Source organism: Muntiacus reevesi, chromosome 2, assembly GCF_963930625.1.
Source record: "Muntiacus reevesi chromosome 2, mMunRee1.1, whole genome shotgun sequence".
Classification (NCBI taxonomy): Eukaryota; Metazoa; Chordata; class Mammalia; order Artiodactyla; family Cervidae; genus Muntiacus; species Muntiacus reevesi.
In genome coordinates, this window is record NC_089250.1 from 93110328 (window position 1) to 93135124 (window position 24797).

General features: G+C 42.4%; 1 protein-coding gene across 2 annotated transcripts in view; it reads right to left on the minus strand.

Annotated features, from left to right (window-relative positions):
- Positions 1-24797, minus strand: part of AGT (angiotensinogen) — a 78064-nt gene that overhangs the window by 11502 nt on the left and 41765 nt on the right. The gene's annotated exons all lie outside the window — the stretch shown is intronic.

Sequence of the window (24797 nt, forward strand, 5' to 3'; positions counted from 1 at the left end):
GAGAAACACACAACCCAGCAAAGCACATTCTAGAGAATTGTGACTTATCCGGGGAGAACACTAGACACCAACCGTAGGGAGATGGGAAGGTGCTCACAAATGCTTTCAGATTGTGAGACGGTTTAGTCTGTTAGAGCTGGAGAAGCTTTCAAAGTTCTCTCTGTCATTTGAGTCACACCTTGAAGGATAAATAAGTTGGCTCTTTGAGGTTAAAGAAGGGCTTTTCAGAGGTAGAGGCTGATAAGATGATAACAGAGGTGGGAAAGCGTGGGGCTTGCCTAAGGGTCACCCACAGGCCCAGGGGCTGAGAGGGAGGTGCAGTGACAGCAGCAGAACTACTCCTGCTTCTGGGCTTCCCCCTCCTCCTCAGTGACGATGAGGGGACCCCAAACACAGAGCCTCAGGCCAGGCCCTGCAGGATGTAGAGCTTATGCACAAGAAGTCTGGCTGGGTCTGGGCCGTGTAGAGAGAGGGAAGGAAGGACGTTGATTAGTGCCAGACACCACATGGCAAGGGAGAGATGAAGCTGTGGGAGGGACTGAAGATGCCTGGGTGAGGCGAGGGGCACGATGCTTGACTTCTGCTTTAAAAAATGTTCTCTGATAGCAATACTTCATGAGGAAGGATGGAGAAGGTCCAGGCATCACATTTCCAAGTTCAGGCCCCTGAGAGAATGATAAAACCAATAACCCCGAGAGGGACACAGGCGGTACAAGAACTCTGGTGAAGGACTGTGCAAGGGTGAGTTGGGATGGTATCCTTTCAAGGTGTCTATTGGAATTCAGTGCTGAATACTTGCGTAGATGGTTTTGATGCTCAAGAGGGAGATCCAGGCTGGGGACACAGGTGTGGAAGGCAGAGGCACCACCATGTAATCTAAGGCCCATGGGAGGAGGGGTTTTACCCAGGGAGAGTCAAAGCAAGGAGACGAGAGGAGAGGGGAAGAAGGGAGAGGAAAATCTAGCGAGAGAGGGAATGGGAAAGGAGTCGGCCACCACAGGAGAGATCCAAGAAGGCAGTGAAAGAAACAGGAAGTGGTATTCAAGAAGCCAGGAGGTCGTTTTGACAGGTGAGTGAGGACTTAGGGCCTGAAAGAGGTCTTTTGGGCAGAGTCATTAGTACTGAGATGTCTCCTCCCAAACTATTTTTGATCAATCATTTACTAACATTTTATTGCTCACCAAAGGCCAGGAGGAGGTGAGTCGAGATCACAGACAAGTTGGAGAGCAGCCTCAGGGAAGGATGAGGGAGGGACCAGGCTGAGACGGTTTGATAAGACCTCGAAAAGAGAAGCAGGTAGATTGAACAGTGAACTGCTCTTTACTGAAATGTGATCATGAAAGAAGAGGTTTATTCTGTATTTTCACCTCTAAAATAGAAGGATGAAGGAATTAACATTTATTGAGCGGTTGCTACATGCTGGGTGTATGAATCTTTCAACATAGCTACGATATAGATTTTACTATACCTCTCAAGGGAAGCACACTGACTGAAACCACCCACTCTGGCCAGGCACCATGGTAACCATTTGCATGAGTTGTTTTATGACAGGAGGTCCTGGTAAGGAACACAGAACTAATACGCCACCACCAACCAGGGGAGTTTGGGAAAGGTCAAACACCGTGTGTCCAACCACCTCTCAGAATCCTCCTCTCTGGCATCCATCTTGGCTGAACAAGGCATGCACCACCAGGAAGGACTCAGAATGATTGGCTAAAGACAACTGGAAACTAATCCCATCACCATAAAACCCAAGACTGTGAGCCGTATGGCAGAGCAGGTCTCCTGGGTTCCCTTACCCTCCTGCTCTCCACCCGGGTGCCCTTTCCCAATGAAATCTCTTGCTTTGTCAGCACTTATGTCTCCTCCAACAATTCACTTCTGAATGTTAGACAAGAGCCCACTTTCGGGCCCTGGAAGGGAGTCCCCCCTTCCTGCAACATACCCACTATCCAGGGAGCGAAAACTGAGGTCCAAAGAGGTTCAGCTATTTTCTAAATGTCACCCAGAATGAGTTCAGATTTGCCTGAAACTAACACCCATTCTTTTCATATCACTTTTGTTCGTTTGTCCACCAACTATTTATTGAAAACCCATTACATGCCAAGATTGGAATTCATCTCTGAGGTGACAACTGGAGACAAATCAGGCATGATCACCACCCTCATGAAACCTACAGGTTTTCAAGGTGTCAAGATTAATCAATAGTCACATAAATAATGATTTATTTGCAGTTTGGATAAATGTTAGGGAAAAAAAGAAATGTGAACATCCTGAGGATGTAACAGTAAGCCTGGTCTAGCCTGTACAATCAGGAAGACTCGCTTGAGAAAGAAGTCAGGACAAGACCTTGAGGATGAGTGGAGTGGTCCCAGGAGCAGTGCTGGTGGGTCTGGTGGGGCTGACATCTAACAGTCAATGATTTTTTAAAACTTCTTATTTTGTATTGGGGTATAGCCAATTAACAATGTTGTGATAGTTTCAAGTGAACGGTGAAGGGACTCAGCCATTCATGTACATGTATCCATTCTCCCCAAAACTCTCCTCCCATCCAGGCTACCACATAACATTGAGCAGAGTTCCATGTGCTAAATGGTAGGTCCTTGTTGGTTACCCATTTTAATATAGCAGTGCGTACATGTCCATCCCAAACTCCTTATCTATCCCTTCCCCCATCCTTCCCACCCTGGAACCATAAGTTCGTTCTCTAAGTCTGTGATAACAGTCTATGATTCTTGCAGAGATGGGACAGACTAAAGGATTACATAATCCCATACTATCCTGGACAAGTTTCTATCCTGCTGCACTGTGAGTGTTTTCTCACTCCTCTCTCTGCCTTGAGTGACCATGAGTGCCCTTCTAGCCCTAGAACTCCCTTACTCTCTGTTTGGTAAACTCACCTGGCCCTGCAATATCCCTGCATTGAGAAAAAGATGCACTCAGCCCAGGGGAGAGTCTTGGCTGAGAAAGGTGCTCTTCCACTTGGCAATCTGCTTTCCCTTCAGGCACTTGGTTTGGGCGTCACAAATAAAATTTAGATTGTGCTCCTCAATGTAGAATTGAAATGGGTCTTAGCCTAGCTCTCAAAAGGACCAGAATGTTTCACAAAAATGACAGTATTAAGTTGTGGGGGGATATCTGCTATCTAGACAAATCATAATGGTCACATTTTTATTGAACTAGTGAATTTGGGGAAGGGCCTTGAACCCCAAATATGTGTGTAACTAGATTTTGCTGCATCATTTCAAAATGGCTCAACAGCAGTGGGAAAACTGAGTCCCAAAGAGTTGAATCTTGGGACCGGAACTAGAAAAGGCCTCCCCAAAGTTCCACCCTTAGGCCCCACACGCCGCTCTGCAGGCACGTTGCTCTGAATGTCCTGAGCTCTCTGACTCCCAGGACCTGTGGAGTGGCAGGACCATGGCCTGTGCGGCCCCTGGTTCCTGTTTCACTCCTTCAGCGCACTCTTTCTTCAGATGGTACCAGGGGTTGGTCATATGTCCAAGGAGCTCTGAGACTCATGCCTATAGAACATCTCAGTTAGAGGAAGGCTGTCTACTAATGAGATCACTCTTGCTGGCTGGCACAAGATTGGTTTCACTGTCTGTGTGTAGTAGGATGTGGGATGTGTGTGTGTGTGTGCATACTTGTGTGTGTACAGATGAGAGGTATGTATGGTGTAATGTGTGTATTTATGTTTGGGTGTGGATGTAGAGTGGTGTGTGATGGTTTATGTGTGTGATGTGGTATGTGATATGAGTGATGAGGTGCACATGTGTATGTGGTGTGTGTATGTGTATGGTATAGCATGGTGTGTGTATGTATGTGTGTGAGGGGAAGTGATGTGCATGTGGTATGTGTATATGTGTTCATGGTATGTGTATATCTGTGTTGCGGGGTGTGCATGTGTATATGTGTGTAGTATAGTATGTATAGAAGCAGAAGATATTAAGAAGAGGTGGCAAGAACACACAGAAGGACTATAAAAACAGACCTTAATGACCCAGATAACTACGATGGTGTGATCACTCAGCTAGAGGCAGACATTCTGGAATGAGAAGTCAAGTGGGCCTTACGAAGCACCGCTACAAACAAAGCTAGTGGAGGTGATGGAATTCCAGTTGAGCTATTTCAAATCCTAAAAAATAATGCTGTGAAAGTGCTGCATTCAATATACCAGCGAATTTGGAAAACTCTACAGTGGCCACAGACTGGAAAAAGTCAGTTTTCATTCCAATCTCAAAGAAAGGCAATGCCAAAGAATGTTCAAACTACTGCACAATTGCAGTCATCTCACATGCTAGCAAAATAATGCTGAAAATTCTCCAAGTTCAGCTTCAACAGTACATGAACTGAGAACTTCCAGATATTCAAACTGTATTTAGAAAAGACAGAGGAACAAGAGATCAAATTGCCAACATTCATTGAATCATAGAAAAAGCAGAAGAATTTCAGAAAAACATCTACTTATGCTTTATTGTCTGTGCCAAAGTCTTTGACTGTATGGATCATAACAAACCATGGGAAATTCTTAAAGAGATGGGAATACTAGACCACCCTATCTGCCTCCTGAGAAATCTGTATGCAGGTCAAGAAACAACAGTTAGAACCAGACGTGGAACAATGAACTGGTTCCAAATTAGGGAAGGAGTATGTCAAGGCTGTATATTATCACACTGCTTACTTAACTTATATGCAGAGTACATCATGTGAAATGCTGGGCTGGTTGAAGCACAAGCTGGAATCAAGATTGCAGGGAGAAATATCAATAACCTCAGATAGGCAGGTGACACCACCCAGATGACAGAAAGTGAAGAAGAATTAAAGACACTCTTGATGAAAGTGAAAGAGGAGAGAGAGTGAAACATCTGGCTTAGAACTGAACATTCAGAAAATCAAGATCATGGCATCCAGTCCCATCACTTCATGGCAGATAGATCGGGAAATAATGGAAACAGTGAGAGATTTAATTTGGGGGGGCTCCAAAATCACTGCAGATGGTGACTGCAGCCATGAAATTAAAAGATGCTTGCTCCTTAGAAGAAAAGCTATGACCAACCTAGACAGCATATTAAAAAGTAGAGACATTACTTTGCTGACAAATGACCATCTAGTCAAAGCTATGGTTTTTCCAGTAGTCATGTATGGATGTGAGAGTTGGCCTGCAGAGAAGGCTGAGTGCCAAAGAACTGATACTTTTGAACTGTGGTGTTGGAGTCTTGAGAGTTCCTTGGACCGCAAGGAGATCAAACCAGTCAATCCTGAAGGAAATCAGTCCTGAATATTCACTGGGAGGACTGATGCTGAGGCTGAAGCTCCAACACTTTGACCACCTGGTGAAAAGAACTGGATCATTGGAAAAGACCCTGATGCTGGGAAAGACTGAAGGCAGGAGGAGAAGGGGATGACATAGGATGAGATGGTTGGATGACATCACCAACTCGATGTACATCAGTTTGAGCAAGCTCTGGGATTTGGTGGTGGACAAGGAAGCCTGGTGTGCTGCAGTCCATGGGATTGCAAAGAGTGTCTATGGTGCACAGCTGAGCAACTGAACTTACTGACTGATGGTATGTGTATGTAAATGTGTGGTAGAATGTGTTGTGTGTGTGTGGTATATATGTATGTGTACAGGATATATGTATATACATATGGGGTATATGTATTTATGTGTGTGGCGGTGTGTGTGTGTGTGTGTGTGTGTGTGTAATATATCTATGTATGTGTGGCAGTGTTTGTGTATGTATGTGGTGGCGGTGGTTTAGTCACTAGGTCGTGTCCGACTCTTGCAACCTCATGGCCTGTAGCCTGTCAGGCTCCTCTATCCATGGGATTCTCCAGGCAAGAATACTGGAGTGGGTTGCCATTTCCTTCTCCAGGGGATCTTCCCGACCCAGGAATCAAACAATCGAACCCAGGTCTCCTGCACTGCAGGCAGATTCTTTACCGACTGAGTTATTAGGGAAGCCCTGTATGTACGTGGTGGGATATATGTATGTTTGTGGTGTATTCTGTGTGTATGTATGTGTGGTAGGTAGTATGTTTGTTTGTGTTGTATATGTATATGTATGTCTTTGTGTGTATGTACATGTGTGGTGGGGAGTCTGTGTGTATGTGATGTGTTATAAATATGTAAATGTGCAGTAAAGAGTTTGTGTGTGGTGTGGTGTGTGTCTGTATGTATGTGGTGTGGTATTTGTACTGGTGGGGCACTGGGCATATTGACTGATATTTCCCACCCACACAAACATCATGTGGCTCTTCTGTGAACCCACTTCTCCCCAGGTGACTCACCCAGATGTTTGGCTCCTGACTTTTCACCCAGTCCTCTCTAAGCTGGAAGGGAATAAACACCATGTTTATTCCCAATAAATATCCAATTCCTTCCTCTGTTCTCCAGTCTTTCCCCGAGTCCAGGAATTGCTGGTCCTGGCCCCTTCTATCCATCTTACTCAGGACTCACTGGCTCCCCAGTTCACGCCCAGGTTAACCCCTGACTGTGCTGGATGGCCGCTCCTTTGTGGGCTCAGCTCAAAGGCTCTCCTCCCCATCTCTAGCCTTGGCCATGTCCACCAGACCCAGGTTACCTTCACCTCCTCTGCGAGCTTCTGCAAACCCTACCCTTGAGTAACTCTCCTTGGAGAGTCCCGCTCACTCTCAGCTGGGAGAGAGCCTGCCCAAGATCATACATCTTTTAGTATATTTGAAGCAGCTTCTCAGGGATCACAACTCATACCGAAGTTCGTTTCAGCTTCATCATGATGAGAGAGGCTCTAAACCAATGAAGTTTCTGTTTTGGTAATGATATGTAATTGTGGAAAAATAAGGAAATAATCATTGTCAGGTAGAACACAATAAATTATATCTGCTTACACTTTCTGCAGGATTGGTTCAAGCCCCTTGATCAACTTTCAAGAGTGACTATCAGTTGGGTGGGTTTCCTATGTGAGGCTTTTAAACTCATTAAAATAAATCAGAAAACTGCTAGAGTACCTTATCAACATTTTATCAAGAATGTAAGTTATTCTTGGAAGGAGCACCTATTCCAACAAACCACAGAATTTTGACACAGTCAGATTTAGGACAGGTGGTGCTAGTGGTGAAGAACCCTGCTGCCAGTGCAGGAGACACAAGAGACATGAGTTCCATCTCTGGGTTGGGAAGATCCCCTGGGAAAGGCCATGGCAACCCGCTCCAGTATTCCTGCCTGGAGAATCCCACGGACAGAGCAGCCTCGCGGGTTATAGTCCATGTGGTCCCAAAGAGTCAGACACAACTGAAGCAACTTAGCATGCATGATTTAGGACAACTTCTTTTCAATAGGTGTTATTTCTTATGCTTTCACTGCAGCAGTGGAAGTTAGGGACAGTTTATCTCTGGCTGAATAAAGATTTGAGTGAAAGTAAGTGCTGGCTGTGGAGGACTTCACTCAGAGTTGGATCCACAGACCCAGCATGGGACCAGTCAGCAGTCTTGGGCAGCAATGATGTAGTGGTGAAAGATGTCCCTCAGGCTGATGATGTTCAGGTCTTTGTGGATCAAGTCTGTCCTATGCTTGTGAGATGAGGCTTGATCCAAACAGAACTCCAGCTTTACCAGTTCCTGACCAACCATCCCATCATGGGACAAACACACACAGAACTACTGTGAAGTAAAATAGAGCCAATCCAGGAAAGAAGAAGTGATTTATTTACACATGTGAGGCAATCCTATTTGGAACCAGCTTGCATGAGGTTAGGAAAGAATGAAGGGTAAATACAAGAACTGGGTTTCTATTTTTACACCTAGGACAAAGCTAATTGTTTTACAGAGGATTTGTCTCTGCCTGAATCAGACAGTTTTACTATGAGCATGTTTTGTTCAAGACACATAACCACTAAACTATTTACTGGAACCAGAGGATGGAGAGAAGCTCCCTGTCCTACATCCAAGCTTTTCTGTTTGTGATAAGGACACTTCCCACCCTTTCTGAGTCTTCATTTCTACTCACCTTCATCAAGTGAGCTGGGACAGATCCGAGGGTTCTGCCTTTGTAAAAAAAGGCTCAGTAAAGGAAAGTTCATTTCTTTTCAATAAAGAGCACTCACATATTAATACAAAGAGTTTTCTCAGTTGGCTCAATGAGCTTTAGATTTCTGGTAAATAAAACAAAATAGTCCCAGCCTCCCCATCTCCCCAGGAGGAATCTGTAGGGGGAGAAGACAGTTCATCATCTGTATAATGACACTTGGGGCTGCACCTGCAGACTGGTGTATGCAGCCTTTGCTGGCAGAAGTGTGGCTGTTGCTTCAGATGCAGCAAGCCATGGACTGGAGAAGATAGTAATTTGGGGTAGCAAGTTCTGGGAAATGTGATTGGATCATGTTTCAGGAGTTACAGCCAAACTGATGGCTTTTCTTGGTTATCGAGTGCAGTTGTATAAATAAGAAATGGGTTATTTGTCCTATTAATTTTAACATTAGATGACAAAGTTAGTGAATTCAGTTCCACGTTCTTGTGAAAAGTAGTGATAAACTTTATGCCAAACACAAATGGATACTGAACTCTCCTCTCCCCCTACACTTTTCTCCTTTGTCCACATCCACGTAGAAATTGAGAAAAATAAATATTCACTTTCCTAGCCTCCTCTGTAACCATTAGTAGCCAAGTAAGAGACTTGTGGCCTATGGGAAATAAACAGAAATCTGTTGAGGGCTTCTGGAAGTGTTTCTGCTTTCCTTTTATTAGCGGAGTCAGTGGCTCAGACTCTACCCCTTCTTCCTCCCTCAAATGTTGATGTAATATCTGGAGACAGAGCAGTCATCTCGCAAACATAAAACAACAAACTGAAGGACAAAGGCCAACAAGAATGCTAGAGTGGAGGGACAGAAAAAACCTGGGCCTTTGACCGACATGTAGAGCTGCTAAACTTGTACCAACAATTGCCCGTCTCTAACATCTACTTGTCTGGACACAATATGGGGCATTTTTAGATGGTTACATGAAGCTGAAAACATCCATAAATAACTAAATAACAAAAAATTTAATCCCACCTAGAGGCTAGAAGAGCATTAAAAAAAAATTCAATTCCATTGATATAGTATATTTCCTGTCAAATTTCAACCTCCTTGTAATGGGTTTTCCATTTTACATTTGTTTCAGTTGGTTTTATTTTAAAGGGAAAATGCAAAGTATAATGAAGTATAGAAATTTCCCAATTAAGTTCAGAGTTTAATCTGCTATGCCAAGATGAGGTTAATGACTCTAAACCTTGAATGAATAACAAGGTTAGTGTTATACCTTGCTTTGCTATTAGCTTTTATTTTATCATATAATATGCTTCATCCATAATTAACCGTGTGATGAGGGTCTGCCTCCATTTTCAATAAGATTAGAAGATGAGTACCATCCCTATATTCATTCACAGGAGGTTTATGGTTCTTAATGTAATGCTGCAAGGTTCTAAGAAAGCTAGGTATGACTTTCATGATACACATTGTTGGTGTACAATCTTTAAATCACAGCTACCTTCCTGAATGACTAGGTGAAAAGAAACCATCTCTAATGTGCATTCTAGGAGCTCCCTATTTATAGTTGTCTATGGTCAATCCTGGAAAGCAAAGGATACTTTTATAAAACAAATAGAATGAACATCCATTCCAGGAATTTGCAAACTATAGCCCATGGGCCAAATCTGGACCCATGTAAATAAAGTTTTATTGGAACATGATCATGCTCATTAGTTTTCATACAGTCTATGACTGCTTTCAGGCTACTACAACGGAGATGACTGGTTGCCACAGAGAACATATGACCTTCAAAGTCTAAAAGATTTATTACCTGGTCCTTTTTAGAAAAAGCTTGTTGACTCTAACCTAATCTGTTAATTCAGATTGCCAATGAAAGACTTGTATATTCTCTCCTTTTAGTTAGAAATTAGCTTTGTAAACATATGCTATATTTATAGCTCTTATTTCATGTATAATTTACATTATTTCATTTCTAGATGAATGGATTACTACCCAGAGAATTCTGAATATAATGACACAAACAAAAGTCAGATGACATAATGAACATGACAGGTAGAAATAGTCTACGTAGCCTATCCACAGAGAGAATGGCTAGAACATCACGTTATAAACTTAGTCACCAGATGAAATTTGATTTTAAAAAATACAGTTGGTAAAATTTAGAGCTGCAAAATTTAAGCCTTGGATACTGGACTTGACCAAAGTGGGGAAACAGAAAAACAAAAGGAAATTTTGTATCTGGCCATAAAAGAAAACTTTCAATGGCAGAAGCTATTATCAGGAAAACTTAATGATGACAGAATCTAATTGATTAACCAGCTCTTCATTATAAACTCTAAATGGAAAAGAATTTATCCTTATGAAAGGTACTTCTAAGAAATCAAAATGGAAAATGTTTCATTAATTAATTTTAGAAGAATAAAAAAGGATTTAACCACAGTATATAGAAATTGATTAAGGAATTAAATTGGCTTGTGAAGTGAAAGTTGTTCAGTTCTGTCCAACTCTTTGTAACCCCATGGACTGTATAGTCCATGGAATTCTCCAGGCCAGAATACTGGAATGGGTAGCCTTTCCCTTCTCCAGGGGATCTTCCCAACCCAGGGATCAAACCCAGGTCTCCTGCATTGTAGGTGGCTTCTTTACCAGCTGAGCCACAAGGGAAGCCCAAGAGTACTGGGGTGGGTAGCCTATCCCTTCTCCAGTGGATCTTCCCAACCCAGGAATTGAACCAGGGTCTCCTGCATTGCAGGCGGATTCTTTACCAATTGAACTATGAGGGAATTTATTCCAGAAAATATTTTTTTCAATGAAAATTCATTAGGAGTCATGTAATTGTCAATACAGTGTTCTTATTTAAAGTGGCACATTCTCATGTATCCTGTTTGTTTCGTGGGTGCCTCCCTAGTTCAGAAATGGCCCTGAAAAGACCTGAAGAGACTTTCCTGTGTCAGTTGAGTGAGGTGCTGTGAAAGCAGATACAGAAATACTATTTCCAAGTCTATTTTTCCATTCAGACTCTCTTGCCCTTACACTACTGCAAGTGAGGTGGCTGAACTCCATGTGTTTGTTTTGGCACTCATGCAGTTGGGGAAAAGGACTGTTCCGCTCACCATTTAATAAGTTTAGATAAGAAACAGCTGTCGAAATGGAAAAATGTTGTCATCCTTTTCCTACTGAAGCCCAGCATTGTGATGATAGAAATTCTATGCTTTGTGGGCCTGAGATGCTATCTCTTATGAAAACCCAGCTCCAGAAATATTTATTTAATGATCAGTTTCTCTTCTTTGAGAACCATGGCAGAGAAATTTGGAAAGGGAAAAATTAATGCCTTTCTACTGCAAATGAGAAGGAGCAGAGGACTCAGAGTGTGGTGGGATCTGACACTGCCGGTCTGTGGGGAAGACTGCCAGGATACCAGCAGGGAGTCTGAGCCCCTCAACACCCCCACCCCCCAGTTTTGTGCAGAGAACTGAATAGCTCCTCCTGTCTGAACCTCTGTGTGAGCAGTACCCATGAGAGTCGCTTTGGTCGTCTTCACCGTAAGAGGGACCAGCTGTCATAACTGGTTCAACCACAGATGGTGAAACTAACTGGACATAAGACTCGGCCTTACATGTCACACTACTAGCCAAGGTGAGGGGGCACTCTATTTGGTTTGAACTTGCAATATTTTAAATAATGAAACAAAATTAAAAAGGTTTAACTGACTACTTATATTACTTTATTATATCCTTAATCAATAGGAGATGATGTGCATCTCTTCTGACATCCTTTCTAAATATCCTTGTTCCATAATTCAATAGAGTCATCTGTATATGTTTTTCAAACTGAAACACTCACAAAGGTTCAGATGACCCAGGGTCAACCATCCCATTCTTCCTCCTGTCTTCAGATTGTTTCACTCCCCAACTCTCAACAGGGCCTCACTGAGCCCAGATACCATGTCCCCCCAACCCTTCTCTTCCCACCTCACCATTCCCTTTGATCTCAAAGTACTTTCCAAGAAGACACCTGGACTATCTGAGTAAGGAATAAGGAATTTGGATGAAAAACCCAGAAGTCTTCCCTTCTCCCTCTCTTCTAGATAATCGTGTCTTGGTGTCCTTCTCAAGTCAAAGTTGCCATCTCATAATCATAGTCATGTCTGTACCATGATTGATGAGTGGTGGGAGTTCCTGGCACCCTAGCAGGCCTTGGGGAGCCCTAAAATCATACCAGTGGTACCCAGGTGTGACTTTGATGCTCAGAAAAGACTATCTCTCCTCCTCAAGATTCTAGGCAAAAGGAAAATACAACTTCCCTTAGCTCTCTGCTCCAGATATTAGAGATCCCCTGTGCCAGGAACTGATTCTCATATGTGAATCCAATTGGGTGACCCACCAGGTCAGGGCAGAGAGAATATCTCTTAACACCAAGCAACCAAATTGGGAATCCCAGATGTCTTCACCAGGAGGCAGATAACCAACTGCACTCCCTGGGTTATTCCACAGCCATAACCTGAAACTATCAATCAACTGTCAACACGTATTTACTGAGCACACAAAAACAGACCACAGTTACAGAGGAAATCAGAAAAATTGAGAGGGAATTCTCAATATAGCTCTAAGCCATGAAGAAGGAAAACCTAAGTGACATGCATAATCCATATAATCAATACAGGTTCAAGATGAAATAGAAATCCTTAGTAAATGAGCAGAACATAAAACATTCAGTCAAAATTCTCCCCTTTTGAGACACCATCCTGGAGTGGAAAAATGACAAGTTCTCTCCACTTGTAAGGAACCAATAATTCTCATCTTTTGCGAATCATTATTGGGCACCGACTCTATGTTAGGTCTTGACCTAGTGCTAGGAGACATAAAAAATAGGAAATTCTCCAGCCTTCTTCTGTCTTATGCCAAGCTGAAAAGGTAATATTTATACTCATGAAAATATAACCAGTGAAATAGTAGCAACAATAATAAGATGCCATCATTTACTAGGGACTTTTGATATCCTTACATCTTCATCAAACACTTTACACCTACTTCTTCATTTCATTCTCCATCATACAGTGTGCGGTACAGGGTGGCACATACTATTTGCACTGTGGTTCTTATATGGCAGGAATTATTTTTGCTCTTGCATCATATATTCTTTAGATAAAGTCAATGAACATATCTGGACCATTTTGGCATTCCATGAAATCCCCAGGAGAAAAATTCCTATTTCTTGGTCTATTGTGAGGATAGAATTAACTAACATACGCCAGGGTTTGGAAGAGGGCCTGGCTTGCAGTGACTGTAGTTTAAGCATTAGCTGAGCTGCCCTCACTCATTAGAGGTCAGCTGGTGGCATGATTCTCAGCTAGCAAGATGGGGAAAGAGAAGAGATCCCCCCAGAGCTAACTTGTCCAGGCTCACAGCAACAGCAATGCATAGGCAGGCTGACACTCTCCTGACCTGTAGCCCACTGCCTCTGCAATTTCTCCACCAACTACCTTGCAGACCCCACTGCCCTTTGGCCACCACTTTCCACCTGCTCCCTGGACTTTCACCTACACTCAGCAAGAGCCTGATGATGCCTGCCCTCTGCTCTCCTGGGCTTCCAACACACAGTGGGCCCTACATAAGGACAGATATAAGTCTAAAATCCTTCCTGTTAAGGGTGGGAAAGAGATTCCCTTCCCATCCTTCTTCTCAGATCACTCATCTTAGAAAATGCCTCACTGTAAGTACTTTCTCTTCTTTTTGAAATATAAACATTAAATGAGACAGCACCCTACCCCCCAGTTCAGTGGGCACCTGGCTCCAAGTTGCAAAACTACCTCCTGTCATAAAGATGTGAGTTTGTTTTTCCACTGCTCTGTCATAGTGAAGGGGCTTGTGTAACTCGATAAAGTTGTGAGCCAGGCCGTGCAGGGCCACCCAAGATGGATGGCCCATAGCTGATAGTTCTGACAAAACATGATTCATGGAAGGATGGCAAACCACCCCAGTATACTTGCCGTGAGAACTTCATGAACTGTGTCAAAGGAGAAAAAGCTATGACACCAAAAGATGAGTACCACAGGTTTGAAAGTGTCCAATATGTTACTGGGGAAGAACAGAGAACTACTAATAACCCCAGAAAGAATGAGCTGGCTGGGCCAAAGCAGATACAACTCTCAGTTGTGGATGTGTCTGGTGATGGAAGTAAAATCTGATGCTGCAAAAAACAATATTGCATAAGAAACTGGAATGTTAGATCCATGAATCAAGGTAAATTGGATGTGGTCAAGCAGGAGGTGGTAAGAATAAATATCAACATCTTATGAATCAGTGAACTAAAATGGACGGGAATGAGTGAATTTAATTCAGATGACCATTATATCTACTACTGTGGGCAAGAACCCCATAGAAGAAACAGGGTAGCCCTCATAATCGACAAAAAGGGTCTGAAATGCAATACTTGACTGTAACCTCAAAAATGACAAATGATTTTGGTTCATTTCCAAGGCAAGCCATTCAACATCACAGTAATCCAAGTCTATGCCCCTACCATCAATGCCAAAGAAGCTAAAGTTAGTCAGCTCTATGAATACCTAAAAGACCTCCTAGAACTAACATCAGAAAAAGATGTCCTATTCATCATTGGAGATTGGGATGCAAAAGTAGGAAGTCAAGAGATCACTGGAGTAACAGGCAAGTTTGGCCTTGGAGAACAAAATGAAGCAGGGCAAAAGCTAACTGAATTCTGCCAAGAGAATGCTTTGGACATAAAAAATATCCTTTCCAACAACACAAGAGATGACTTTACACATAGACATCACCAAATGACCAATAGTGAAATCAAATTAATTACTTACTTTGTAGCTGCAGATAGAGAAGATGTATTCAGTCAGCAAAAACAAGACATGGAGCTGACTGTGGCTCAGATCATCAGCTTCTCATACCAAAATTCAGGCTTAAATTAAAGAAAGTGGGGAAAACCACTAGACCAGCCAGGTATAACTTAAATCAAATCCCCTATGAATATGCAGTGGAGGTAATGAATAGATTTAAGGGATTAGAACTTGTAAACAGTGTGCCTGAAGAATTATGGATAGAGGTCTGTAATATTGTACAGAAGGCAGAGAACAAAGTCATCTCAAAGAAGAAGAAAAGCAAGAAGGCAAACTGGTCTGAGGAGGCCTTACAAATAGTCAAAGAAAGAAAAGAAATGAAAAGCAACAGAGGAAAAAAAAAGGTATATCCAACTAAACGCAGATTCCAAAGAACAGCACAGAGAGACAAGAAGAACTTCAATGATCAGTGTAAAAAACTAGAAGAAAACAACAGAAGGGGAAAGACTAGAGATCTCTTCAAGAAAATTGGAGATATCAAGGGAAGATTTTGCCCAAAGATAGGCACAATAAAGGATATAAATGGTAGAGACTTAGTAGATGCTGAAGAGATCAAGAAGAGATGGAAAGAATACATGAAAGAACTGTACAAAAAATCCAAATGAACCAGATTGCTATGATGGTGTGGTCAGCCACCCAGAGCCAGACATTCTGAAGAGTGACTGTCTGGTGGGCCTTCGGAAGCACTGCTGTTAATAAAGCTAGTGGATGTGATGGAATTCCAGTAGAACAATTCAAAACCATAAAGGATGATGCCATCAAGGTGTTGCATTCAGTATGAAAACAAATGTGGAAGACCCAGCAATGGACACATGGCTGGAAAAGGTTGATCCTCATCCCAATTCCCAAGAAGGGTAGTACTAAAGAATGTGCTAACCATGGGACAATTGCACTCATCTCCCATGCTAGTAAGGTCATGCTTAAAATCTTTCATGCTAGGCTTCAGTGTTATGTGAAGCAAGAACTTCCAGATGTCCAAGCTGGGTTTAGAAAAGGAAGAAGAACCAGAGATCAAGTTGCCAAACTTCACTGGATCATAGAGAAAGCTAGGGAATTCCAGAAAAACATCTACCTCTGTTTCATTGATTATGCCAAAGCCTTTGACTGTGTGGATCATAATAAACTGTAGAAAGCTCTTAAAGAGATGGAAATACCTGACTGTCTTACCTGTCTCCTGAGAAACCTGTATGTGGGTCAAGAAGCAACAGTTAGAACCCTGAACAACTGATTGGTTCAAGATTGAGAAAGGAGTATGACAGGGCTGTCTGCTATCACCCTATTTGTTTAATCTATATGCTGAGCACATCATGAGAAAAGCCAGGTTGGATGAATTACGAGCTGGAATCAAGATAGGCGGAAGAAACATCAACAACCTCAGGTATGTGGATGAAACCACTCTAATGGTAGAAAGTTAAGAGGAACTACAGACCCTCCTGATGAAGGTAAAGGTGGAGAGTGAAAGAGCCAGCTTAAAACTAAATATTAAAAAAAAAAAAATCTTAGGTCATGGCATCCAGTCTCATTACTTCATGACATATAGAGGGTGAAAAGGTGGAAGCAGTGACAGATTTCCTCATTTTGGGCTCTAAAGTCACTGTAGATGGTGACTGCAGCCATGAAATCAGAAGACATTTGTTTCTTGGCAGGACAGGTAAGACAAACTTAGACAGAGTGCTGAAAAGCAGAGATGTTACCCTGCCGACAAAGGTCCATATGGTCAAGGCTATGGTCTTCCCAGTGGTCTCGTATGGTTGTGAGAGCTGGACCACAAAGAAGGCGGAGCGCCAAACAATCGATGCCTTTGAACTGTGGTGCTGGAGAAGACTTATGAGAGTTTCCTGGACAGCAGGGAGATCAAACCAATCAATCTTAAGGGAAATCAACGCTGAGTACTCATTGGAAGGACGATGCTGAAGTTGAAACTCCAGTATTTTGGTCATCTGATGGGAAGAACTGACTCATTGGAAAAGTCCCCAGTGCTAGTAAAGACTGAGGGTAGAAGGAGACGAGGGCATCAGAGGATGAGATGGCTGGATGGCATCACTGATGCAATGGACATGAACTTGGTCAAACTTGGAGATGGTGAGAGACAAGAGAGGCAGTCCATGGGGCCACAGAAGAGTCAGACATGACTGGGCAACTAAACAATAGCAAGGTCAAGTGGCCAACAGAAATGGTTCCCCAATTACCAAGTAAAGTGGGATGAACTCTGTGTGACCAAGATGCAATCAAGTCTGTTCACATGAGGACTGATTACTGTTTATCATGAGAACATACATGGGATTGGTTATATTTGCTTGTCTGTAGAAAAAGGGCAAGGTTGCTTCTTGTTTTTGCAGTCCCTTAGCAGATTTCCTGTGATACCCACAACATTTTGCTGTAATGTTTATTCAGTAATAAAAGTGTTTGCTTTCCCAGCTACTTTGTGGAGAGGATTTTGGGGGTTGGGAGATGAGTGTGGCCCCAGCAGTACCCTGTAACTGAAAGGTTGTTGCCGAACCCACAAAAAGACGCCAGGGTTCTTGACCTACGGAGGAGAAGGATTCAATCTGGGGTCAGAGACAAGGCTTGATCGCTCAGAGCTTTTGTGCAATATTTATTAAAGTATAAAAGGGATACAGAAAGTGTCTGACATAGACATCAGATAGGGGCAGACAGAGCACCCCCTTGCTAGCATTAGTAACGGAGTTATATACTCTCAAATTAGTTATTACAGTGAAACAAAAGAATGTCTGGAGATTGTAAAGACCTCACCAGACCTACTCCCATAATTTACAACTTAAGATAACAGGATTCGCCAGAAGGTTTTTCCCAGAGACTGTCCTCAGGCAGGTTACATTACTGTTATATAATCCTAAGGAATGTAGAGGGAAATAAAAGTTTGTTCTTTCTTCCTCCTTGAGAATTCCAGACTCCTCTCTCCTTGGGGACCCCTGGACTTCCTATCAACCTGCCTAGGAAATGACTCTTTCTTAACTCTGTCTGATGTATGCATGGCTTCTTCCACAGGCCTCCTGACCAGACTTCCTGCTTTCCCTGCTGCCCCTTCCATCTATTATTTATGTGGCTCTCGGTGGAAATCAAATCACATCATATTCCCTGCCAGAGTTAAAGTCCCCAAAGGGCAGCTTTCCCGTGAGCCAGCTGCTGCCTGTCTCTAAGCCTCACCCCGAGCCCATCCCTGTCCTCTGGACTCCAGCCATGCTTTCTCTGTGCCCTGAACACAGAATCTCAGTGCTGCCCATCTCCTCATCCCTCTACGCCCCTCCCTACCCCACCACAGCAAGGTTTCTTTCTGGATCTGAAGCAGAGGGTCCTCACTACTCAAATCTCAGTTTTTTTGCTTATGAGGGTGTGCTTTGCTGGGCAGTATACCCGGGGCAAGCTATTTTTGGAGCACCCCAGAGGCCAGGCTGTTACCTTTGAACTGGAGTATTTTCAGAGTTTGCATACTGGTATTTAACTCCTGTTCTGTTACTACGGACAGATTTAAAATTACTTTTTCCAATTCATAACCTCTGAAGTTTGGGAGCAAGGTCTTCAGTGCTGAAAAGAACTCAGAGTTGTGATACACAAGCAGATTCTCTACAATTTCTTAACTGGCACAATTATATGGCACCAACGTCATGAAAAAAGAAGCCCAGGTTTGTAACTTGGTTGGCATTTGGGGTGAAGGATTTGGTGACAGAAGAAGCCAAGTGCCCAAGTCTACACTGTCCAGGCTATTGAGATGGGAATGCTTTAAATAGTTTCTACATAAAAGAAAAGTGTGGTTTGCCGGCAAGTTTAGAATGGAATCTGTAATTTCCAGGGTCTGGAGCATTCTATGGCTGTTGTCATTGGTGTCCCCAGACCTCCATTTCCCATGTGCTTCTGCCAATATTTGAGAACAAAACATATTTGCAAAATAGCTGGTACAGGAGGCCTGTCATTAGGTTTTGGTAGATGTACAGTTTGGTTGTTTGACTTAACCAACTAAGTCCAGATTTTTGATCCACACATATATAGTCTGGGTATTGGTTAGCTTTCATGTGGGGTAGGTACAATTCTTCCAAGTTATACAAGAATGGTTTATGAGCCATTCAGAACATGTGATTTGGCAGACATTTGCGCCAGAAAGAGTGGTGCTGGAGTTGCTCACATCTTTATTGAGAGGTTTGAGGATACCCACCCATGGGATCAAATTGCAGAGTTTGATTGCAATATTGTCCTAGAATATCACACTAGAATGGTCCAGTATCATGTTTGTTTTCAGTGAAAAGGGAAAGTTTTTATTGTCCTTATCTGAGTAAGTGACAGAGAGCCCTAGGGCTTCTTTGGAGTTTTCTGGGGTCTAAATGACGCTCCAGAGAGAAGACAAAACATGACACTGGCCAATTACTGGAGTGAGTTTTCTTCTAAAGGCTCTGCTGTTCACCCAGTCTCCTGGTTTAATGGAAGCCTTGGCAGTCAGTGGAAGCCGCATCCCATTTACCTGCTGGCAATGTTAGGCTTCAGCTACACTTGTTAGTTCTTATATCTAGTGAGTCATAGCATCAATTGTTCACTTAAGTCTCCATGATGTTCATTTAATCCAAGAATGGCAGATTTACAGATGCCAGTAGGCATTGGTTGTCCAAATACTAGTTCAAAAGACATCAATTCATGTTCCCTATTTGGAGTATTACAGATCACAGAAAACTTACCAAACTAATCAAATGGATCACAACCTTATCTAACTCAATGAAACTATGAGCTATGACAGGTACAACCACCCAAGACAGACAGGTTACGGTGGAGAGTTCTGATAATACGTGCTCCCCTGGAGAAGGGAATGGCAAACCACTTCAGTATTCTTGCTTTGAGAACCCCACAAACACTATGAAAAAGCAAAAAGATATGACACAGAAAAATAGATATGACATATACACACACGCACAAAAAGATATGACACAGAAAAACCTCCCCAGGTAAGTAGGTGCACAACATGCTACTGGAGAAGAGTGGGGATATAGCTCCAGAAGGAATGAAGAGGCTGAGCCAAAGAAGAAGCAACGCCTAGCTGTGGATGTGTCTGGTGGTGAAAGTAAAGTCCAATGCTGTAAAGAACAACACTGCATAGGAACCTGGAATGTTAGGTCCGTGAATCAAGATAAATTAGAAGTGATCAAACAGGAGATGGCAAGAGTGAACACCAACATTTTAGGAATCAGTGAACTAACATGAACCCGACTGGGTGAATTTAATTCAGATGAATATTATATCTACTACTGTGGACAAGAATCCCTTAGAAGAAATGGAGTAACCCTTGTAGTCAACAAAAGGGTCCAAATGCAGTACTTGGGTGCAATCTCAAAAACAACAGAATGATCTCTGTTCATTTTCAAGACAAACCATTCAGTATCACAATAATCCAAGTCCATGCCCCAAACATCAATGCTGAAGGAGCTGAGGCTGACTGGTTCTATAAAGACCTACAAGAATTTATAGAACTAAACAAAAGAAAAAAAAAGATGTCTTTTTCATTATAGGAAACTGGAGTGCAAAATTAGGAAGCCAAGAGATACCTGGAGTAACAGGTAAGTTTGGCCTTGGAGTACAAAATGAAGCAGAGCAAAGGTTAACAGAGTTTTGTCAAGAGAGTGCACTGGTCATAGCAAACACCCGCTTCCAACAACACAAGAGATGACACTACATATGGACAAAACCAGATGGCCAATACCAAAATCAGATTGTTTATGTTCTTTGCAGCCAAAGATGGAGAGGCTCTATAGATTCAGCAAAAATAAGAGAGGGAACTGACTGTGGTTCAGATCATGAACTCTTTATTGCCAAATTCAGACTTAAATTGAAGAAAGTAGGGAAAACCATGAGGCCATTCAGGTATGGGCTAAATCAAATCACTTACAATTATACAGTGGAAGTGAGAAATAGATTCAAGAGATTAGATTTGATAGACAGAGTGCCTGAAGAACTATGGACAGAGATTTGTGACATTGCACAGGAGGTTATGATCAAACCATCCCCAAGAAAAAGAAATGCAAAAATGCAAAGTGGTTGCCTGAGGAGGCCTTACAGATAGCTGAGAAAAGAAGAGAAGCTAAAGGCAAAGGAGAAAAGGAAAGATATACCCACCTGAATGCAGAGTTTCAAAAGAATAGCAAGGAGGAATAAGAAAACCTTCCTAAGTGATCAGTGCAAAGAAATAGAGATTAAAAATAGAATAGGAAAGGCTAGAGATCTCTTCAAGAAAGTTAGAGATACCAAGGGAACATTTCATGCAAAGATGGGCACAATAAAAGACAGAAATGGTATAGACCTAACAGATACAGAAGACATTAAGAAGAGGTGGCAAGAATACACAAAAGAACTATACAGAAAAGATCCTAATGACCCAGATAACCACGATGGTGTGGTTACTCACCTAGAGCTGGACATCTTGGAGTGAAAAGTCAAGAAGGATCACTATGGACAAAGCTAGTGGAAGTGATAGAATTCCAGTTGAGCTATTTCAAATCCTAGAAGATGATGATGTGAAAGTGCTGCACTCAATATGCAAGCAAATTTGGAAAGCTCAACAGTGGCCACAGGACTGGACAAGTTCAGTTTTCATTCCAATCCCAAAGAAAAGCAATGCCAAAGAATGTTCAAAGTACTGCACAATTGCCCTCATCTCACACACTAGCAAAGCAGTGCTCAAAATTCTCTAAGATCGGCTTCAACAGCACATGAACTGAGAAATTCCAGATGTTCAAGCTGGATTTAGAGAAGGCAGAGGAACTGGAGATCAAATTGCCAACATCCTTTGGATCATTGAAAAAGCAAGAGAATTCCAGAAAAACATCTACTTCTGCTTCATTGATTATGCTAGTCTTTGACTGTATGGATCACAACAAACTGTGGAAAATTCTTAAAGAGATGGGAATACCAGACCACCCGACCTGCCTCCTGAGAAATCTGTATGCAGGTCAAGAAGCAACAGTTAGAACCAAACATGGACTGGTTCCAAATTGGGAAAGGGGTACATCAAGGCAGTATATTGTCACCTAGTTTATTTAACTTATATGCAGAGTACATCATGTGAAATGCCAGGCTAGATGAAGTACAAGCTGGAGTCAAGATTGCCGGGAGAAATAACAATAACCTCAGATATGCAGATGACACCACCCTTATGGCAGAAAGCAAAGAGGAAGTAAAGGGCCTCTTGGTGAAGGTGAAAAAAGAGAGTGAAAAAGCTGGCTTAAAACTCAAGATTAGAAAAACTAAGATCTTGGCATCTGGTCCCATCACTTTATGGCAAATAGATGGGGAAACAATGGAAACAGTGGCAGAATTTATTTCCTTGGGTTCCAATAACCCTGCAGATGGTGACTGTAGCCATGAAATTAAAAGATGCTTGCTCCTTGGAAGAAAAGCTATGACAAATCTAGACAGAGTATTAAAAAGCAGACATTTATTTGCCGACAAATATCTGTATGGTCAAAGCTATGGTTTTTCCAGTAGTCATGTACAGATGTGACAGTTGTACCATAAAGATGGCTGAGTGCCAAAGGATTCCTGCTTTGAATTGTGGCTCTGGAGAAGACTGTTAGAATCCCTTGGACTTCAAGGAGATCAAACCAGTCAATCCTAAAGGAAATCAACTCTGAATTTCACTGGAAGGACTGATGCTGAAGCTGAAACTCCAAAACTTTGGCCACCTAATGTGAAGAACTGACTCATTAGAAAAAGCCCTGATGCTGGGAAAGATTGAAGGCAGGAGAAGGGACAACAGAGGATGAGACGATTAGATAGTATCACCAACTCAGTGGACATGAATTTGAGCAAACTCTAGGAGAGATTGAAAGATGGAAGAGCCTGGCATGCAGCAGTCTATGGTGTTGTGAAGAGTCAGACAAATTCAGCAACTGAACAGCAACACAGATTAGGAAGTTTGTCGAAATTAGGTAAGTCAAGAGCTGGGGGTGTGGATAAAGCTTATTTTAAGTCTTCAAAGAAGGTCCATGTCTCTGGAGGTCAGGAAATGGACTCTGGGGCTGGTCTCTGGGAGGCAGCCATGCAGAAGCTTTGCAAAGGCTGCAAAATTAGAATCCCATTGGCAGCAGTAGCCACCGCTGATGGCTACTAACATTTAAAAATTCTGAATCACTACACTGTACACTTGTAACATATAATATTGTACATCACCTCTACTTCAGTTTTTAAAAAAAAAGGAGAGGAGAGTCTATATAGATTCAGTTCCTGGCTTTGCATCCCTAGAGAGGAGGGTTGAACTACACTTGGAAATGGGCTCTTCTTTTTTCAAGTAGTGTGAATATGTTCTGCACTCAGTAACAATCCTACTTCATTTGCTTGTGAAGCCCAGAGTCTAACTTGGACATTGTTTTTTTTTAAGAGCTCATCTCTTCAGAGACATTTAAGTCAAGATGAGTTTCTACTAAGGAAAGTAGAAGATTTGAGATTCGCTCTGAGAGCAAAGATGAAAAAATGCTTTTATCATTACAATGTACAGTGGCATTAAATTTATATAACAAATCTGTGCTGAAAAGATTTGCTGGTAAGCAGTTAAAAAGTAGAAAGGGGAGGAGGGTGCTCAGAGGACCTAACATTGTGGGGAAGAGCTGAAGTATGTGCAGGGACACAGCCCAGAGGCTCAGATTGTATCAGAAGTGACAGGTAAAGAGAAATCCTCTGAGCAAAAACAAAGTCACATCAGTGTCAATTGCACTATCCAGTCCCCAAGCCTCTCTTTTAAATCAAATGGCAGGCTCTGGGGTTTGACCGAGGATATGCTGACACCCTCACTTTAGAGAAAACTGTCCCTCAGGTGGAGAAAATGAAAATTCTGGGGATGCTGAGGCCTAGGAGGGTTTTTCTTTAAACCTCCCTTTCTTGTAAGTTTAGGGCAACTTCTCTCCCAAGGTTCTGCCTTCTTGAAAACCGGCAATTGTCTGGAGGTTCACAGGGAGGGCACTGCCTGGCCTTTAAATTATCCTCAGAGTCATACTTCTTTTTCCTAAGGATTCAAGTTGCAAAGCAGGAATGTGTGTGTATGTGTGCTCAGTTGTGTCTGACTCTGTTACCCCAAGGATGGTATGCAGCCTGCCAGCCCCATCTGTTCATGGGATTTTCCCAAGCAAGAATACTGGAATGGGTTTCCATTTCCTTCTCCAGGAGATCTTCCCAACTCGGATCGAACCTGCATCTCCTGCGTTGGCAGGAGGATTCTTAACCATTAGGGCCACCTGGGAAGCCACCTGAAAGCAAAGCAAGGCTGGTAGCTTTTAATTCCTTTTCCCTCCTGCTTTCCTATAAGCTGTTTTCAAAGAATTACATGGCAGCCTCCACTATTATGTTTAATGGCTGTTCTGACTAATTAACCATGCTATTTTGAATTCGCTTTTTTATTATCAAGGAGAGAATTTCCTACTAAGTAGAAATTAAGAGACTAATTTCTGAAGCCTCTGCTAGGGCTTCCAGATTTAAGTGCAGTGAGACTTTGAAAAGTTTGTACAAAAGGTTCAACAAATAAAATTTTTAAAAGTTCAACAAAGGCCTTTGGATGTTCTCTTTTCAGAGTGCACAATTTCAATCTCTGACCAATTAACTTCAGGAGGCAATGCCTCTGAAATTACCCCTACTAAGTTATGGTTTTTCCAGTAGCCACATATGGATGTGAGAGTTGGACCATAAATAAATTTGAGCACCGAAGAATTGATGCTTTTGAACTGTGGTGTTGGAGAAGACTCTTGGGAGTCTCTTGGACTGAAAGGAGATCAAACCAGTCAATCCTGAAGGAAATCAGTTCTGAATAGTCATTGGAGAACTGATGCTGAAGCTGAAACTCCAATACTTGGGCCACCTGATGTGAAGAAATGACTCATTGGAAAAGACCCTGATGCTGGGAAAGATTAAAGGCAGGAGGAGAAGGGGACAGAGGATGA